The sequence below is a fragment of the Martes martes genome (genome assembly GCF_963455335.1).
Source record: "Martes martes genome assembly, chromosome: 8".
Classification (NCBI taxonomy): Eukaryota; Metazoa; Chordata; class Mammalia; order Carnivora; family Mustelidae; genus Martes; species Martes martes.
The window spans coordinates 138,224,342-138,245,694 of record NC_137895.1 but is presented as its reverse complement, the minus strand read 5'-3'; positions in this window follow the sequence as shown (position 1 = coordinate 138,245,694).

Here is a 21,353-nt window from a genome sequence, read left to right as displayed (position 1 = left end):
GTTCAACCTCTAATCGATCTTATTCCAGAGAGCAGGTTACAATCTGGTCTTGATGGTCCCAGATACGCAGACACTATTAAGCGACTCTTAAAATTACTCGAACATTGCCAGGCTCTCCTACTCAGGTAACGTCACAGTCCAGACACAAGTGCCGGGAAGCTAAGGAGCCTGAACCATAGAGCACGTTAGGAGAGGACTGCGAACACGGAATGGCCCCTCCAGAGCCAGAGAGGACGGGGTCGAGATTAGGAAGCAGTGGAAAATGTCGCACTGCGAGGAAGCATCTTATGCAAACTTCGGTCAAAATGCGCCTCTCGGGGCTGGGCGTAAGCCTCGTGCGTGGTTCCCCGGGCATCCGCTCACCTGTGACAGATCCCGAGATCAGGTGATCTTGACTCAATCTTTGTCCCGTATTTCTCCGCCAACCCCCAAATGACCAAAGACATTATGAAGTTCAGATATCAGTCATCTTTTAGTCTCCCTTCCCTCCCTCGGTCCCTCCTCCCTTCCATGGTTTTCTCTTTTTTAATTCTCTTGGCATTTCCATCTGGGAAGTTCCACTCGCCCTACCTTCGAGTTGAGTGATTCTCTCCCCAGTGAAGCGGGTTTCCCTCCCAGCTGACCTCACCTGTCTCTGCTTGTATGTTGTCCCACATGTTAATCACAGTTACTTTAAACAATCCCCAAATCTGTGTCGACTCGAAATGATGACATCGGATGCTTCTGTTGTCTTTCCAGACTGCACATTTTCTCACCTTTTAGCGTGCCCTGTGATTTTTTTTTTTTTTAATTGAAAGCCAGACATGACCTACTGTGTAGCAGGCACTGGAGGTAAAGAGACATTTCATGGGAGATCTGGGCAGTGTTTAATGTTTATTGTAGCTGAATGTGTCAGAGGCTTCAGGGTTTTCTAGTACCATCTCCCATGACATCTTTGCGGCTTCCCCAGGAGGTCCTCCCTAGAGTCTGAGTCCCACAGCCCTCCCCATTACACGCTACTGTTATTAGACACGGTGGTGAGCATGGGAGAGAGGAAGTACTCTGATACCGCGTGATTAGGTCACAGTGTCTTAGCCTGTGTCCCTGGGCTGCGACCTTAATGGGAATCTGCGTCCATAACTGTCCTCTGACCTCTCTCTGTTGCATCAGAGCCCCAAGAAGACACTGTTATTGAGGAAGAGTGGGAGGTAGAGACCTACACCAGGAACATGTGTATCATTTCAGTAAAGAGCTAACAAGGGATCGTCATGTCTTTCTAAAGAACAAAACCTTAGCCAACAACTCTAACAAGGTTTCCAGAACAATCATCGTGAAGGTAAATGAATGGAACTCAAATGTGCGGGGGACTCGAAGCCACCAGATAAAAAGGTCTGAACGATGTTCTTAAAAGTTCACCTTTTCTGAAATACAAAGCAAAATAATTTGTGTTTTGACATTGAGCTCCACGAAGGGAGCTTCTGCATGTAAATATGCATGTATATTTTAGCAACCCTTATTAAGATTTTAATTTGCTGTCAAGGGCAACTTGTCATGTGAAGAGGAAACTATTTTATGATTCATTTGCCAAGTGTGACTGTACAGCTGAGATTAATTTAATCTGAGCTCTCCCGCATTCGTATTCAAAAGGCGTCTCACACGGAGAAGAGTCCTTGGTTTTGTTTTCCGTTTACAATGAAGGGAATGTTCTTATGTGCTCTCTGTGTTGGTGATGACCATGAGCTGCCGCCTTAAAGGGTTTTGGAGTTCGGCACAAATACGGATTAGGAATGAAAGCGATTCCCGAGATGTCTCGCTGTCCCGCAGGGCACGGCTTGACTGACACACGGTCGCGACAGGAGGAGGCTGTCACACTCACCCTGGAGAAGAAATGTTCCCCTCGAGCAGCAATTGACATTTCCAGATTCTTGCGAGAATGTCAAACACCGTTTCAAACAACTTTCCCGCCTCAGCCCGCGGCTTTCTTGGCGTTGGGCCCCAAGCCAGTATCAGACTTGTCAACCCTGACCTGTGGCTTATCTTCACTTCCTAGAAATTCGTCCTGATGTCCGTAAACACCGTCACCACCGTCAGAATGAGCCAGGCATGTTCAGAGCCAAACTGAGCCGCAGGGACTGAGGGAACAGGGAAGGGCTGCGGGTGTGGACGGGTCCCTTCGTGAGTGAGTTCTAAGCCATCCCACTGAACTCCTGAGGCCCCCGGACCAGCCAGGTGCTGTCCAGTCTCCCGCCTCCACCCTGACCTCTGAGCCCTGAGTGCACAAGGTCAGTGCGGCTGCCGATGGCACAGCCCAAGGGACAGCAGCCGACGCGCACTGCCCAGCTCTCCCCTCCCCATCCCGGCTGTCCTTCCTCCTGCCTCCTTCTCCTTCTGCCCCCTGCCCCTCACCCCCACCAGGGCAAGCAACAGCCCTCAGCCTCTCCCTCCCCTCCACTGCAGTGATGGAAAGTTCCACGGCGCCAATGGCTCCAGAAAATCTTCCTTCTGACGTTCCCACCCATCCCCTTTCCCGGTCCTCCCACCGAGCCTGCGGAGTCCAAAGACCGGGCACGTGTGCTCACAGACACGCTTTTTACCACCGTAATTAATTATTATTACTGGCAGCCTCTCACCGTCAGACAGTCCATGGGCTCCAGGAACGTCTTGTTCTGGACGGCCCCAGCCACGCTCGGGTGTCTGGAAGGCTTTCGCGTTGTGCCGACGATTTGCAAATTTAGATGACGTTTTAGCATCATCGTCACACATTCGTACATCCAGACTGCTCTCAGACTGCAAATCTCTTGAAGTTAACGACTGCGTCTTACTGTCTGAAACAGGCACAGAATAAATACAATATGTATTTTGAGCCCCTACGGTAATCCAGAAAAGGAAAACTGAGAAGGCCTGTGGGATAATACCAGTGAATGCTGCATTTCCCGCGGTGACCCGGGCTTACGGTGGTTCACAAGAGTAAGTGGGTGGGCTTCACAGGTGTAGGGCGGGCAGGGTGGGCCCGTTGTGGGCCTTATTCACGAGGCTAGAGAATGTTCTGGTATCCCAAAACTCACACGGCAAGCATTACGGTCAAAACCTCAGCTCGGGGTCAGAAGTGAAAGTCCACATATAGTGACAGATACATGACTATTTAGCTAGAATACACAAGTAACTCTTACGGTACAATAAAGATTGTTTTAATATTTTATTTATTTGAGAGAGAGAGAGATCATGGGGGAGCAGCAGGCAGAGGGAGAAGCAGCCTCCCCAGTGAGCGGGGAGCCTGATGCGGGGCTCGATCCCCTGACCCTGGGACCATGACCTGAGCCGAAGGCAGACACGTAACCAACTGAGCCCCCCAGGCGCCCCTTACAACGAATATACTGAAGACAAACACGCCACTAGGAAATGGGCAAAGGGCCTGAAAAGTACTTCACCACAGCACGGCCAAGAACTCTATGAAAATGTGCTCAGGGAACCTGGGTGGCTCAGTGGGTTAAAGCCTCTGCCTTCGGCTCAGGTCATGATCCCAGGGTCCTGGGATCGAGCCCCACATCGGGCTCTCTGCTCGGCGGGGAGCCTGCTTCCCCCTCTCTCTCTGCCTGCCTCTCTGCCTACTTTTTGATCTCTGTCTGTCAAATAAATAAATAAAATCTTTAAAAAAAAAGAAAGAAAGAAAGAAAGAAAATGTGCTCAGTGTCCTCGGGAACCAGAAACACGCAAATCAGAACCATAGTTAGGTGTCACTTCATAACCAACAATGCGTCTGCGGTGAAAGGGCTGACACGGCCGGGCGTTGCTGGGGATGTGTGCACAGCCGCCCGAGAGCCCCAACGCGGCTGCCGGGAATTTAAAACGAGGGCTCAGCAGTTCCACACACAGGCGTCGACCCCAAAGAAATAAAGCAAACCTCCGGGAAAAACCTTGTCTACGGCAAGACTTGCAATAACCCCGCACTGAGAACGGCCCAGCGATCCGTCCTCCGGCAAACGGATGGACAGATGGCAGCGCATGTGTACGGTCACGAGCTATCATCGAAGAAGGAGCAGGGGACACAGAGTCGCACCAACATGGATGAAACCCAGATGGACACCAAGAAAAGTCGGTCGGAAATAAAAGAGGGGACATGTGTGAGCCACTCCGTTCTGGGTCCGCGGCTCCCCTGGCCTGAGCTGTGGTGACAGAGAGTGGATGATGGGGTCCCGGAGAGGAGACAGAGAAACCCCGAGAAAGCTGCCGGCTGGGGGGGCGGTGCTCAGGGAGCCGTGCACCCCCACTGTGTGTGTCCCGTGCATTGTAGGTCCATACCAGACCTCATAAAGCCGGCCAACGTTTAATAAACATTATTTATCTGTTCCATTCTCTCTGAGGGACAGCGTCAAGCTTGCTCAATTTCTCTGAGACATTTTTCTGAACCATGAGTTCATCGCGCTCCACACGCTGAGTCTGGATGTGCGACCCTGAGGGGTGATGAAAGGTGTTCATAGAGCCTGTCCCGGGCTGTGCTCCTACTAACGGCGTGGGACTCATAGCTGTGGCGAAACTCAAGCTTCCCACCCACGGCTATTTGGGGAAGATAGGAACTCTTGAAACTGGCCAGCGGGGCTTTGAAAGGCCAAAGGAAATAAAACGTTCTGTCCAGATGCCACTAAAAAATTTGAGAACATGGTACTTTCAGAGCAGAGTGACCATCTGCTAGCAGGTCTGACGTTTGCACAGTGATCGGTTAACCATAAATACCGTGGAAATACTATTTGAAGGAGGCCGGAGAACCTATACATAAGGCTTACCTCGCTTTCTATGAAAATGCGTATCCAATAAGTACTTTTAATTATCAAGAAAATCACAGTGGAGCTGGGATTGTGTGTATTCAAAGGAGCCACAGAAAACTGGAAAATAGAGACCCCTGTTAATTTTCCTCCAAGCACACTAAGAGAACCCGGCCATAATTTGGCAAATATATGGGTATAATAAGAAAAAAATGTCATTGGAATAAATGAGTCTTGGTTATATCAAGAATGGGATGTTTAAATAGTCAAACGATCTAGCTATCTCTATAGGAAAGACACCTTCTGCTGTAATAAAAAGTTTTGAAGAGGGAAATCTTTTGTTTCTGCAGCGACACAGATGAATCAATGATCGTTCACAGGAATTTTGTCCAGTTACGCATTCCAGCTTTCTACACCTAAAACTGCCTTGTGCTACGTGAAAGGAAAGCCACCTGCCATGCTTCTATAAGCAAACACCGAAAACATTATCACTTTGAGTGCTGTTGAGCATATGGGCTTTAAGGTTTTTAAAGGTTCGTTGCCTTGAAAATGATTTTCCACATTGCAAAGTCACTCTCCAGATTAGACCTGGAGACTCTGTGTTCTCCTGCAAGGAAGGGCTCACAGGTGTGGTCGCAGGGCGGGCTGGGCTCCCGGCCCTGCCCGTGCCTGCTTCTGCCTCTGCTGGGGACCCGGCTCCTCTCCCGCGAAAGTGGAAGGACAGCTGACTGGCCTCTGTCTCCCTCCTTTCCTCTGTGTCTGCACTTGCTGTTCAAGCGACAAGCGACAGAGCCGCTTCATTGGGGGCGGGGGGGGGGGCAGGGGGGAGGGCAGGAGCAGACGTTGCTCATTCCCTGCCCATTTTGTGTCTGACTTCTCTTTGGTAGTGATGTCTACAAGACCCCCGTTCCAAGCCAGCTGCCCCGATCCTTACATCAAGTCCTAGGCAGCATTCTGATGGGGACTAAGGGGAATACTTGCTCAGATCCCTAAAACAATCCATTTGCCCCCGGGGGAGGGGGGCTGGAGGCAGGGCAGGGCTGAGCCCAAACCTGCTGGAACAAAGATCTCGGGGCTTTTATTGAAAAGAGAGAACTAGAGAGTAAGCGGCCCCCACAAGTAGGTCATGGCAGGTAGGTCTCGGAAGGCTTTTAAAGTGGAGGAATGCTAAGGGGACGTTGACCACACGCAAAGCTGTGCCCCCGCCTCTAACACCCGTCTTCACAGTCGCACAGCCGTCTGCGATGGAAGGCGGGTTTCATCCACATCGCTGCCCCCTTCGCCCCTCAACTCGGCACATCTACAGAAGAGCACACCGCACCCCCTGCAGGCACTGGCCTGCAGTATACTCGGTCCCTGGCAAAGCCTCAGGGGACCCAGATGGCATGGGACTGACTTGGGTTGACTCAGTGTAAGCTGAGCCCGTACACAGGCCACAGTTAAGCTCTGTGGGTTCTGCCTTCCACCCGGAAACATGCAAACAAGTCCCAGGCAAGAGTCAGACATGTCAAAACTATTCATCTAGCTTTCTCTAAGGTATGTCCATCTTGAGAGGGGAAGCTTATATGAACCTACTTCAGCGACGTGACCTCAGTAATAAGGTTTTGATGATGAGGAGGAGGGTGGTGATCTTGATGGTGACAGCATACTTCTCCATTTCTGATGGCTTTGTTCCATCCTGCATCCCCAGAGTTCTCTCCAGATGACTGGCTACAGCTGAGATCGTCTAAATTACATCCCAAGTTCTAAGAGGAATGTCATAACTTTACACTTTGTTGCCCAAGTGAAGTAAGAAAGCCAAGTTCAAGTGACCATTCTTCACTGTTCAAGGATCTCTTATGAGCTCCTTTTTCCAACCCATATGCTGTTAAGCTATAAACCCTAACTAACCAAAGCAGAAACTTAAAAAATTCAAAAACATACATTTCAAAAATACAAAAACAAGATCCAAGGACAGGAAAGTGATTTTATTTTTAAACAACAACTTCTTTTTTGGCTATCTTCATGAAAGTCAGTAGGAAATAACCTAAATAAAGTGGTGTTTTGTTTTGTTTTGTTTTTTAAAGCAACCAAGGGATAGTTTTGCTTATTTTTTTTAAGGATTTTTTTTTATTTATTTGATGGACAGAGACCACAAGGAGGCAGAGAGGCAGGCAGAGAGAGGTGAGGGGGGAGCAGGCTCCCCGCAGAGCAGAGAGCCTGATGCAGGGCTTGATCCCAGGACTCTGGGATCATGACCTGAGCCAAAGGCAGAGGCTTAACCCACTGAGGCACCCAGGTGCCCCTAAAATGGTGTTTTGAATGTTATGATTAGCTACTCTATTAGCTTCCTAAAGCTGCTGTATCAAACAACCACAAATGTGGCTTACAATGACAAAAACATGTTTTCTAACAGTTTGGGAGGCCAGGAATCCAAAATCAAGGTGTCAGCAGGTCTGGGTCCCTATAGAGGCTCTGAGGGAGGGTCTGGTCCATGCCTCTCCCCTAGTTTCTAATGACTCAACAATGTATGGCTTTCCTTGTCTTGTGGCTGCCAATAGTCTAACGTTGTGTGTGCCCGTGTTTCCACATGGCCTTGTCCCCTGGTCTGTGGGTCTCTTCCTCCTACAAGACACATGTCATTGGACGTAGGAACCTTTTACTCCATGGTGATATCATCTTCAGATCCTTCTCTTAATCACATCTGCAAAGACCCTACTCCGAGTTCACATTCTGAGGTTCCTTGTGGACTTACCTTTGGGGGGCCACCATCCAAGAAAATTTTAAACAGATTTTTCTAAGTAAAATAACCTTGGCTTTCATAAATAGAGAAAAAGAAATTCAAGGAAAATCACCAATAAATTGTACTTATATAATCAGAATGAAGAGGGAGGAGAAATAAAAATACCTACTTGCGACAAATTCTGTTTCACGTTTTTCATACGTAATAACTGCTCTTTACCTTATTTTTTACTTACCCTAATGTGCATGATGAAATTCTACCTAGAGAGAGTCATTCATTCTCAAGAACGAATGTAAGAAAGTCTTACTTAATGTAACAAAGTAAGAAAAGTCTAACTTCTGTGGCCATATACATGCAGACGCATGAATGTAAAAATACAAAATGCCAGATGACTACAAGAATCTAAGTTTGGGGGTTAAAAGTAATCCCTGCCCAGAATGACAGCACTAAATCCAGAAACAAGAACCCTCTCCACCATCAATAATGAAGCAAGAATTCAGAATCCCGTGGATTTGGGTTATTTGAGAACTAGCTCGGCTAAATAGCAACATTCTGTCTTGGATTTTGCCCTGGATTGGAGGGTCACAGATCCATCAGGAAGGACGTGTCCTTCTACTTTCCTAGGCTGGATTTCAGCAGATAATTCCCTGTAGAAGCCCATGGTGAAGAGCGTCTGGTTACAGCAGGATTTAGCTGCATCACCTTTCCGGAATTATCCTATCACTCAAGCAACAGGATATTGATAGAAGCTGCAACTTTCTGTAGGTATCTCATGCGTATAAGCGATATACTCTCTCTATAAAAAGTACGTGGCTAGTTCTCCTTTTGGTGGATTTGGAAACCATTCACCATAACGTCTCTGTCATTTAGTTGTGCATACCGTGTGTTCACGAAACCTACTGCTGGAGTTGGTTTATTCGGTGGTAGAGAATCAGGATTTAAAGTTACTCACTAACCTCTTCCCCTTCAAGAGCTGAAGGAGTAGCGGTGGATAAGAAGGTTAAGCACCTTCCATACCCATGATTCTCTAGAATACACCAGGTACCAAAGAGATGTTGGAGTTCTCCCTCACTCATGTGCTTGCTGAATTTCCCTCTTTCCACACTCACCGACGACAGGTCGGAATCTTTTTGTATTTGGACGAGGAGGAGGATGAGAGGTTCTGAAGACACACGTTACCTAACTAGTCAGTAACCTGGAGCTCAGAATAAGCAAGAAAGGAGACAAAATGAGTGATGTAGACAAAAAGAGCGCTTCTAAGAACAATGAAAGATTTTCTAGCTCAGCAGATGCATTTAGGTCATATTTTGGAAAAAAGAAAACAAACAATGAAATTCAAGCCAAATGAATTATCATTATGCTATATGATAAAATGATAAAACTAGGCAAAAAAGATACTCAGACGTATGGCTGACTGGAACATGGAAGAAAAATGAGCAAATACACATTAAAGTATTCAAGTTTCAAATTTCTGGAACTATACATTTGTCACCGAAAGTATACACTGAGAGAGAGAGCCCCAGTTCAAGAACCACCTCCTAGTCAGGGCCTCTCAGTGTCTGAAGTTACTAAATCATCATCTCAGAGCTATTACAATGTATTATTTCTGCGTTAGAGCTCAACCAATAAAGTGTTCACACCGTTTAAAAACACCTGGAATGTATTCACGTATTATCGATGTGGTTGACACACCCATAAATCCACAAAACTGTATGTAGTTTGGGATGACGTTTATTTCTATCTACTGATAACGCAATCAAGGTTCACACAAGAACGTACGACTTGGGCTAAGAAGTTTCAAAGTCTTGATTCCAACAGTTGACCCTAAATTTTGTGGGTTTGTCATAGTATCAGTAAGAATGCACACAACGAAGCCATGTTTTCTGACAGCTTCTGCAGTAATAAATATTCAGATCCCGTTGGCCTGACTTGTTTGTCGTCTCTCAACTTATTCCCGATGCGGAGTAGGAACGGGAAAACATGTTGAGTGCCACCACACAGAGCGAGCATGAGGCTGGCTGTCCTAACACGGGGATTCTAGGAAAAGAGCTCCCACCTTAAGTGTAACGTAAATGTTGATCTCCCAGTTACTCAAATAACCTTCAGACTTGTAATATGATTAATGGATATAGATTTTAAAAAAACAATTGTGTGTTAGACTTTATACTATTTAAAGAGATCTCTTTACAGCTTCTAAATACTTATTTTATCTAAATTCTATAATAACCTGTGCTGTTGGCAAGGCCCCGCCCTATTTTATACTTGAGTAAGTGGACTCTAGCATAGGGAATTTGACTCATTTTGCACAAGGAGTTAATGAAGAACCAGGGTAAGACACTGTATTCTTCAAACGCCCACCACATTCAAGTTACCCCTCTGTTGTCTATACCCACCCTGTTTTCTTCTGAGTTAAAAATCATCCATTTATTTCCCTTAAACAACAGCCTTCCTCGACAGTTAGCCTAGTATGGGGGCGGGGGGTGGGGGGAGGCAGTCAGTACTAAAGCTCCACTTCCCTTCTGGGAATCTCCTTATCCTCCTGTGGAATCCATTTGTTTGAATACTTGCCTAATTTAATCAATATTAATTGAGAAGCCAGTATGTCACAGGTGTAAAGAAGTTTTCATGGATTACAGAAGCACAGAACCCAGAGAATCATTGAAATGAACTGGAGGATTAAAGGTAATTGTGCTCTAATGTGATCATCGATCTCTCCCACGCAGAAAGGCAGCAGATAGCGTGTTCGTTCTGGGCTTCTCATGACACTTGGTGCTCCACGAAACCCCAGTAAGCTCACTGGGCGGGGAGGGACAGGGTGGTGGGGACATGCAAGGTTGGTTTTGTACCTGTTGCATTTGATGTCCCTGTAGGACTGTCCGAGGGCCATTTCAGCTGGCAGTAGGACAATCTCAGAATTTCTAAAGAGAGATCTGGACCAAAGGTATAAATACTGGAACCATCAGCCTGGAGTTCATCCCAGTAGGTCTGCGAGAGGACGGAGTATCCAAGGAGTGTGTGGAAGAAGAAGGGGAGAGATTTTAGGACTGAGCCCTGAGGGACACCAACACTAGAAAGAGGGGATCTGGGGAGAAATCGCTTGGGTTTGGGCAGAGAAAGAGTAGGTCAAACACAATAAAGCCTGAACACCGCCGATGTATTCAGGGAGCTCATTGGTTTGAGAGCCTAACGCAGATGAGAGATGGAATTTTATGTTTGAACTCTTTCAAGAAATCTATTTCTAAGCCCTAAAATGGGAACAGTAGCCTGGAATTCATGGAGAAGTTTCAGATTGTCACAGGGATTGTGGTGTTATTGACACCTAGTGGACAATGCCAGAGCCTTGGGATATCTTACGGCACATGGAGAAACTCCGATGTCACACAGAATGGCCACAATCTACCTAGATTTTAAATAAAGCACATACACATTTTCAAATAGTTCCAATACACACTGAATTTTATAGGAATTCAATTAATGTGCAAATCGAGAGAAGACTGTCCATGTACCCCAAACTCTCCACCTTTCAGAAAAATCACATCACAGGAAGCTTTACTACTTCTGGGGTTTGAGTTGAGGATTCAGTGTAACTTGCCTGCGTTGAATTGCATCTGTAACTACCACAGTCACAGTGATTTTGTGTCTACTATGTAAGCATCTGAGTACCTACTCATGTCTTCAGTATAGTTGTGCAGGATATTTAAATATTCAAATCATACCATTTTATCTTAAATTACCTTCCTTTTATTTTCCTCTACATTATAATATAATTATAGTTATAATATGTTATAATTATAATATCGGGCAGTCTGTTAATTTTTATAAGTCATCTTTCTGGTTGTATAATATTATCTGTGGATCTTCATATCAAGCTCATAAAGGAGAGTGTTGGTGAAGATGCTGGAAACTCTAAGCCCCACTCCCCACCTCCCTTCCCACCGATGGGGCTAGGCTCCTGGGGCAGTGTTTACACTAAATGCAACTGATGAGCCCGAGGTGTGATGAGAGCAAAGCATGGCTGGTTGTATACATTTTTCCTGGAATTTGGATTTTGATTTCAGACACTGATCACCGTCCCTGGGTGGCCTGGACTGGTGACCATGGCTATTCAGAAGAATAGTCTTTTGACTCATGCACATCAAAATCGGAGAAAGTCAGTTTACTAGGAGAGAACACAATGAAGCGGAGGAGAGATGGAGAGAATCTTGTCATCCCAGGTCAGGACAGGTGTGCAGACACAGTCCCCTGTGAGAACCAGCACCCAGCACCCACCCCCCAGCCTGTGCCCTCCTTCAGACCCTCAAATCTTTGAAATCACCCCACAGTGCTTCGCTTCCACTAGGGCAATGGGGCTTTGTTAATTGCAACAAAAAGACGTACCTAAGTGTTTTAATTTCCATTTCATAGTGGATATTAACTAATAGTTACTAAATGAATGAGTGTAAGAATAAATGAATGCATAAATTAAGCCAAAGACTGCAGATGAATCTTGAAAATTAACAACATAAGGCTTTCTATTATTTCTTCCAACTAATTATCTAAATCTGTTTATTACATTTTCTTTCCTAATTACATCATCCTCCCCCCTCAAAAGAAACAATATGTTTTCATGCACTATTATGATTACCTCGTAAAAACTATTTGTTTTAAATGGAAAGCGTCAGGTGTGCCTGGGTGGCTCAGTCGTTTAAGCGTCTGCCCTTGGCTCAGGTCATGATCTCAGGGTCCTGGGTTGGAGCCCTGAGTAGGTCTCCCTGCTCAGCGGGGAGTCTGCTTCTCCCTCTCCCTCTGCCCCTCCCCCAGCTTGAGCACTCTCTCAAATAAATGAATAAAATCTTTAAAATAAATGGAAAGACTCCCATCTGTGCAGTGTGTTGTGTTGGGGGTGAGGGGTACTTTCCTGTTTAACTCTCTAAGCAGGAAGCACCCAACATGCTGTACTTAATAAAAATTGTATTTTCTAATGTTTAAAATAACTAATTCTTACTTAAAGATCTGACTGTAGGTGTAAAATAGAAGATTCTAAGTTTTAAAATCTGTAAGAAGTGCTGAGGGCCTCTCCATGATTGGACTGTTGCGTTGTGTATTAAAATTGAAAAATGTTCTTTATAAAAATGCTTTATTATTAATAATTTAATGCATTATTAAATTCAAGTCTTGAAATATTCTAAGGGAATAAAGAAACTACATCCCCATTCTACCATAATTGCACATTTCAGCTTCCGTGCACATTTTATGTCCTATATTTCTTAATTTTTAGGTATTTAAATATATGAACAGACGTATGATCATCACTGAGCTGGAGTTTTATGGGGAAAACCCTGCACATCATATTGTATTCTTCTTTCGTGTTGTTTTCACGGCCGGATTTCTGCACCAATCTTATTTTACCTGAATTCAACCACATGTTTTAAATCATTCATGTTCTTAGTGCTGTAAGAATCTAGGCCTTTGTAGCTCACATTGCCGTTAAAAAAAGAAAAAGCAGGGGCGCCTGGGTGGCTCAGTGGATTAAAGCCTCTGCCTTCATCTCAGGTCATGATCCCAGGGTCCTGGGATCAAGCCCCATATCGGGCTCTCTGCACAGCGGGAAGCCTACTTCCTCTTCTCTCTCTCTGCCTGCCTCTTCGCCTTCTTGTGATCTCTGTCAAGTAAATAAATAAAATCTTTAAAAAAAAAGAAAAAGAAAAAGAAAGCAAATTGTTCTCTAATCATATAAGTGGTGTTCTTTCCTGTGTTTAGTATGGGATGGTGTTAAAAAGACTCAGCTCAGGGGCGCCTGGGTGGCTCATTCGGTTCAGCGTCTGTCTTCAGCTCAGGTCATGATCTCAGGGTCCTGGCATCGAGTCCCACATGGGGCTCCCTGCTCCTTGGGAGTCTGCTTCTCAGTCTCCTTCTGCAAGCCCTCTCACTCTCATAAAATAAAATAAAATAAAATAAAATAAAATAAAATAAAATATAAAATAAATTAAATTAAATTCCCCCTGCTCAGATACAAGGGCCATGCCAGTCAGGTAAGGGAGCAGAGAATGTCTGTCACAGAGTCGCTCTTGCTGGGCAGGATGGTGTCAGGTAACAGACCTCATTGTTCCTGCTGAATTGGAAAAAAGCCCATGTCCAGTTGTCCGGTGCCATTCTTGGATATTTGCTACTAAAGTGCATGCACCCTCAGGCGTGTGTACACGCGCACACACACACACAGCCCCGTGTGGCTAACTCCTAGTCATGACTTCGTCACCCCTCTTCCCTTTTCCATCCCTGTCCCTCTCCCTCCGAGTGCAGGGCTCCGGCCCTCCCTGGCCCGGCCCTGTTTGGAGCCCTTGGGGGTTTTCTCTCCCTCGTCTCTCCCGCTGGGTCCTCTCAAAATAAACATTCCAGCGGCAGGACCAGAAGAGCGAGAGATCCCTTGCCTTCCGCAAACTCAGTGACTGAGGACTCAAAGTCTTCTCCTGTGTGGTTGCAATTCTGCTCTTCCATTCTGACCTTCCTCTTCTGCCCTCGGGGAAGACAAGTTACATTTTTCTGCCACCGGGGCTGTGTGGGTCCCCCGCACGTCCTGCTTGACTGGTCAGACAGCAGTTACGCTCCCTCTTCTTCATGCGTGACGTGGTTTTCCCTCACACCCCCTCCACGTAGCTCAGCTCCTTGGTCGGCATCTTAGCGTTCATACCTTCGGTTTCATTAAAAAAAAAATCATATTTATATTCTGCCTTGACATGTATCAGTTCCGTGAATGCAGAAAGCCTGATCCTCCCACTGCACGGTCCTGCTTGTACCCAGCACCGTGGTTTTGCAACTAGATGACAATCAGTGCCGCTTTCATTCGATTCCTTGAGGCCAATGTGATAAAATGAGGTAGACAGACATTAAGTTCTGTTAAGATTTCAGAAGATTTGATTGGGGGTGAGCGAAATAATAAAAGGGAATCTAATAGAGGAAATGTAGGACTTCCATGAAGTTCTGAAGAAAGGCAATAATTAGGCCAGAAGGGACTAGCAAACGCAAGGTAAAAGGACAGCCGGAATCAAAGACACCCCAGATGTCCACACCAAGTCCGCCGGAGAGTGAGGAAAAGAGGTTGGCGGGACTGGAGAGGGTTGGCTATTCCGGAAGAGCATATTGAAAATGAAGGATCTCCAGGACTTTGTTTTCCCCAGAAAGCGGTAAGAAACTACTCGAAGTGCCCGCGGGCCTGTGGGGCTGGGTTAACCAGAAAGGATCAAGGTTAATCAGAAAGGATCAAGACGGCTATGCCTCCTGTGGACGAGCCCACGGATGCCGGAGGCGACCCGCACACCCCGCCCGGGTTCTGTGACCTTGGCTCATCGGCTGAGCCCCTCTGTGCCTCAAGTCTGTCATCTCTGAAGAGGTTACAACCCTATCACAGAGGGGTTTTCTCATAAATCCCGATGTTTTCTTTACAAAAACCATGATAATGGGACTTTTCAAAAACGGTCTGTGGCAGTTATTGAGGTCGGGGTTCTGGTTCCTTCTGAGGAGTGGACAAGGGACATCAGGACACACAGACGGGGACGGGGGCATATCTCAGGGCTCCTGCTCGCAGAAAACACAGGACCTCCGGGGTCTTGGAGTGAGGGCCACACGTCCTTCCCTAAGGAGCAGGAGACGTGTAATGAAGAGCGGTGACCAGCAGGGGGAGGCAGCTTGCTCCAAAGATTCATTGACCGATTCCATGGTCCGTGACCCTTTTTCATCTCACTGTTCCTTTTTTCCCAGCTTTAGGGAGGTATAATTGACACATAAAATTGTAATGTACTGAAGGTGTACACCGTGATGATTTGATACAATTTGAAACAACCACCACAATCAAGCTAGCATGCCCATCGCCTCAACATAATTACCCTTTTTTATGCAACTGCTTAAAGTCTGCTTTCTTAGCAAATTTCAAGAATGTGGTGCTGGATTATTCACTAAAGCCCCCATGCTGGACACAAGATCCCTAGAATTTCCTCATCGTAAAACTGGAAGCTGGCTCCCTTTGACCCACACCTTCCCATTCCCTCCACCCCCAGCCCCTGGTGACCACCAGTCTACTTTCCCTTTCAACGAGCTGGCCGTTTTTGGATTCCCCATGTAAGGGATGCCCTATAGTATTTGTCTTTCCCTGACTAACACCACTCAGCGTGACTGAGGGCCAGGATCACCGATGTTGTTGCAAAAGGGACAATTCCCATGTAACCTTTTTGTTCTACTGGGCACTCTTGTCGATTTGTAAGGCGATACAGAGGTAAATACAAACTTAAGAGTATCAATTGACATTTAACCTCAAAGGAATAGAGAGACATCATGGCCAACAGCCGGTGTGTCCACAAGCAGCCCTTGAAGGAGCTTTTGAAAGACACGGATCTCCTCTGGCATACACTCCACGACACACGGCGAGGCCATAGCTCACTTTAAAAAAGCCTCTACTTTGCCCTAAGAAAATCATTTAATAGAGCATTCACAGTTGTTTGGCTAAGCTTCTGACAGTACCATGACTTGCTTGCCCACATTTCTAAATCTCTCCAACTAAAAGGAAAGAGTCTTTGGATAGAAATAACCCCAAAACATGTGATTGAAAATTTGATATTTTGCATAGTCAGAAAGACTTTTCCTGCTTAGAAAATGTTTTCTCTGTAACACAGATGTGCTTTTCAAAGCCTTGGAATTTCCTCTTTTGAAAATATGTTGAGCCAACTGAATTTTTAAGGAAAATAATTATATCCTGAATTTAGCTCTGCTGAAAGAGCATAAGCAAGGATTGCAATCATACTCTTTGTAAATGTTTCAAAGTTTTCCTGGGGCTTATCACGTGAGATGAAATGAAGGCACTGGGGCCCCACAGTAAATGTAGACTTTGGTATTTTTAAAAAATGAGAAAGTGCCTCAATGTAAAAGAAAAATGTGCCAACATGTACGTTACCGTTAATTCTCAGAATTTGAAAACCTCCACTTGTAATATTCAAAATCATCATTGGTCATTATTTGTAAAGTTCGCCACTACAAGATTCCTAGTAAAATACAGATTGAGAGCAGGTACACGTGTGACAATGGGGGGATGTTCCTTTCTATGCTTCTGGTTCAGGAAGATTACAAATAAACCCATTTACACATTTCTTGTCCAATGGGACACGCCATTTGCATTCCTACCAGCAACTCTGTATTTTCACTACACGTGCAAGGTTGGGGTTTGGTTGTGGCTGTTCATTCTAACAGATACGTAGTGGTGTCTCACGGTGGTTTAATCTGAAATGTCCCTCGTAGTTAAAGGAGCTGAGCGGTTTTCACGTGTATACATCCTATTTGCTGAAGCGTCTGTTCCAATCTTTTGTCCAGTTTTTAATGCTTCTTCTTTTCTGCCATTTGCAGAGTTTGCTATATTCTGAATGTGAATTATTTATTAAGCGTATGTTCTGCTAATATTTTCTTTCAGTATATGGCTTGTCTTTTCATTTTCTTAGCTCTCTTTCAAAACTCAGAAATTCTTGATTTCAATTAATTCTATTTTTTCATTCAAGGGTAGTGCTTTTAGTGTTACGTCTATGAAATCTTCGCTGAACTCAAGGTCAAAAAGGCATTCTCCTATGTTTACTTCTAGAAATTTAATACATTTTATTAACATTTAGGTCTCACAATCCATTTTCAGGTAACACCTGTTTACATTGCAAGGCATGGGCTGAGGTCTGAATTTTCTGTACGGGGACGTCCCCAGCACCATTTGTGGCAAACACTATTTTTCCTCAATTGGATTACCTTTGCAGCTTTGTAAAAAGCCATTTGACAATGTTTAGTGCGTCTGTTTCTGGACTCTCTTCTCAGTTCATTAATTCACAGGTCTATCCTTTTGCTAACACTCTACTGACATATCTATCATCACTTTACGGTAAGCCTTGAGCCAGGTGCCGTGAGCCCTTTTTTCTCTTCTTTTCCAAATGGCTTTGGCTAATCTGTGCCCCTTATTTGCCACTGAAATTTTAGAAATAGCTTGTCAATTCATATGAAAAATCTTGTGTGATTTTGACCCCAATAATATTAAATGTATACATTTATTTAGGAAGAACGGACATTACTGATGTGGAAATGTTAGGGTGTAGAGCCAACAGTCCAGAAAGAATTCTTGACACATCTTTGGTGCAAAAAAAGTAGTTTTATTAAAACACAGGGACAAGACCAGTGGGAAGAAAAAGCTGCACCGCGACAGGTGAGTCTTCATATACTTCCAAGTTGGGAGGCAGTTAGGGACAGCCTAAGTCTCTAAGGAATTTGGAAGCGAGGTTTTCAGGATCTTGAGGGGCTAGCTTGAGGGGTTAGGAAAAGGTCATTTACTACTGTCTAGTAAAACCCTAGTCGTGAGACCCTTCAGATGTACATCGCCAGGTCATACCCTTGGAGGATGATTGCCAACATGTATCTTGGGGGGTAGAGATAAAGTAAGTTTCCAGAGAAATTTTTATGTTAAAGTGGACTCATAGGATTGGGGGGGGGGTCAGGCTAAGATTACCCTTTGCCCTTAGCAAAGCATCAACATGGAGGCAGCTGAGTCCATAGAGGAAGGTCACTCGGCCTGTTTCAAGGAACTATCAATGGGCCATAGCCAGAAAGGTAACTGAGTTTTTCCCTTTGCCTTTGTTTCCCACACCAATTACCACCCGATTGACTCCTGCAGTTGTGAACAGTGCAGACCTCTGGGCTTGCTAGGGTTCCCTTTAATCTGGACTCCTAAGTATTTTGTAGGGTTTTGACATACAGATCCTACATGTACTCTGTGAGATTAATACATAATTATTTCAAGTCTTCCATGCTAGGAAAATGGTCTATTTTTAAATTTCAATTTCCAATATTCATTGCTAGCATATTAACATGCAACTGGTTTTTAAGTAAATTGATTTGTTAATCTCACACATCTGTTCTAGAAATCTTTTTTATCGATTCTTTTGCATTTTCTACTTAGACAATCATACTGTGAGTGGAGTTTTATTTTTTATTTGCAAGCTATATGTATTTTTTTCCTTCCCCTATTGCACTATGTAGAATGACTGATGTAAGTGGTAACAGGGGACATCTCTGTCCTGCTCCTGATTTTAGGAAGAAAGTATTCACTCTTTCACCAATAAATATAATGTGAGCTGTTGGTGTTTTGCAGATCTATTTTACCAGATTGAGGAAATTTTCTTTTGTTGAATGGATATTGAATTTTATCAATTTTTTTCTGCAGCTAGTAAAATAAGCATATGGTTTTTCTTCTTTAACCTATTAATACAGTTCATTACATTCCTTAAGTTCAGAACAGTGAAGCAGTGTAGACAGCAAAATGGAGCCTCTCGCGTCAGGCAGGAGCCTGTGTCAAGCAACGCCTCAAGCAGTGAAGGTACTGCAGCTAGGAGATATCTCGGGGAACGCCAGCTGACACCCCAGAACTGATAAGGACCAGAAGCGGAGGAGGTCTGCGGAGACCCAAAACCCATTAAATCCCTTTAAAGGGAAGCATTTGGGCAGCAAACTGTCAGATTCTCCAGACCCAACCCCTCTATGTGTGACCACTTAAGTACAACAGGCAGCTGCTGCCGAAGGCTCGGCCCAACTGATCTCTGACCAGAACCAAGATCCTTCGCTGCTTGTGCACCGAGAGCTGACCCAGCCAGAGCGAGTGCTTGTATGAACTGCACAACCACAGACTGACCTGCCTTTGGTTCCGTAACTTCCCGCACTCCTCTGTTACCTTGTTTGTCGTGTGGTTTGTCGTCTGTCCCGCTTCGCGGGCTGTGTAAGAAGCCAAGTCCAGTCACATCGGTGAGACTGGAACCCCGAACCCGCTTCACCATCGTGAGTTCACCTGGCTTTGTGACTGAATAAAGCTGACGCTGCGGAAAGACCACTCGTGGGTGTGACTTCATGGCAGAATGACAACCAGCCTTCCATTTCCAGAATAAACCCCATGTTTGCTAGTTCTCCCTATTTCTGGGTCACTTTGCTAAAATTTTCTAGCGTATTTGTGTTTATGTTCATGGAGGATACTGGTCTGTGGTTTTATTCTCTTGCTAGATCTTTGGTTTGGATTTTTGAGTAACACTGGCTTCATAAAATGAACTGGGGAGCATCCCCCAAACTTCTTTATTAAAGAAGAAGCTCAAATTTTTATTGATTTCTTCCTTGACTGTTTAGTGGATGGAATTCACCAGCAAGGCTTTCTGGGTCTGGAATTTTCTTTGTTTGAAGAACCTTAACTGCAAATTTAATTACTTTAACAGCTACTGAACTAAAGGTTTCAGGACAAGTCTCCCGCATATATGCCACGTTGGCATGAGGGTTATTTTGAGCTCAAGGAGATCAAAACCCAGCATATTCAGAAGCTCCTCACCTAACTGCCTAAATTTACATGGGAAAGGGAGGCCTGGTCCCAGGAACACAGCTATTACCAGAGACAACCGGTTTACCCAAGAAACTCAGGAGGATAACAGGGAAACCTTTGTTCTCCAAACACCTCCCAGGCCTTCTTGGGAAGAGCCTCCCTCCCCTTTGTCTCCCCAGGCCCCACCCCCTTCCATCGCTCATGATGTTCTATAAGCTCCAACTGCCCAGCTGCCTTGTGAGGCTTCATATCTTTCTGGGGCTCCAGTACATCATTAAATTTGGTTTTCTCCTGTTAACCTGTCTTATGTTGTCATAACTGAGCAGCCACAGAAGCTAGAAGGGTAGAAGTAAAACTGTTCCTGGACAACAGTACTCTTCTGGAAACCAGTTTGGTTTTTTCTTTAAATAGACTTCACACCCAGCATGGAGCCCAACATGGCACCTGAACCCATGATCCCGAGATGGAGACCCAAGCTGAGATCAAGAGCCAGATGCTCAACCGACTGAGCCACCCAGGCACCCCCAGTCGCCTAGTTCTTAAGTGAGCTGGTTCTTACCATTCTTTCTTTGTGACTTTTCTGAGACCTTATCAGCTGAATTCAGATGCTGCTCCCCACAACCACCCCCAAAATGATAACAGGGGTCACGGATTTAACCCCTGTGCATCAGGGGCTAACTCATTCAGCTTTGTTCCTAAAGCAGCTGGCGCAGGAGAGAGGGAAGGAGGCATGAGGGCCTCAGGGAAGAGTTTAAGAAGCAAGGAACAGGAAGGAGGGTTTTACATTTACTTTGGGTTTCCAGAAGCTGCCCGTTCAGCCCCATAAACCACCTTTTCCCTCCAAAACCCTCCGTCCCCTTGTGGACCTCATTTAATTCAGCACTGGAGAGCCCCTGACTCTGCAATCAACGCAAAACCGCATCACCTTTCAGTTAGAGTCCTGGGCCTGCCCTTGGTAATGACAGCACCCCGCCCTTCTTTCATCCGGGAGAGTGTGACCGAGGTACCGTTGGAAAGGCTGGTTTCAATCTCATCTCTTGCTGCTCGGCCTCGACACATCCCTGAACAGACGGGAGAGGGGAACACCCTGCCTTCCCCTTCTCCCCCGCCGCCAGGAGCACAAGGGCCTTCGTTACAGGGTCCTCAGGGGTCTTCTCAAGTTCTCTTGCCTGGCCTTGTGGAGGGCCTCATTTTTCTCATTTTTTCTCTTCCAGAACCCAAGTCTCGGTTAGCGTCCCATCCTCCTCCCGCAAGCTGTCAGCACTGTGCAGGGTCTCCGACTTTACCCAAGGTGCAAACCAGCCAGCTAGCTTGTTTCATGAACGGGGGCAGAGGGCACAAGAAAAGCAGCAGCCGGAACTTCACGATCGTTTGCACGGACTTTCCATGACCTTCATGCCCCACAGGGGATGACTGCAAACACGGGGGTGGGGGGTCACGCTGAAGGGGCATCTGAACTTGCTGCATCTGGGGCTTTTACGGGCAGAAGCAAGGCTGCTCCCTCTCCAGAGGAAGGGGTCACCTCGTCCCTCACAGTTAACGCCTG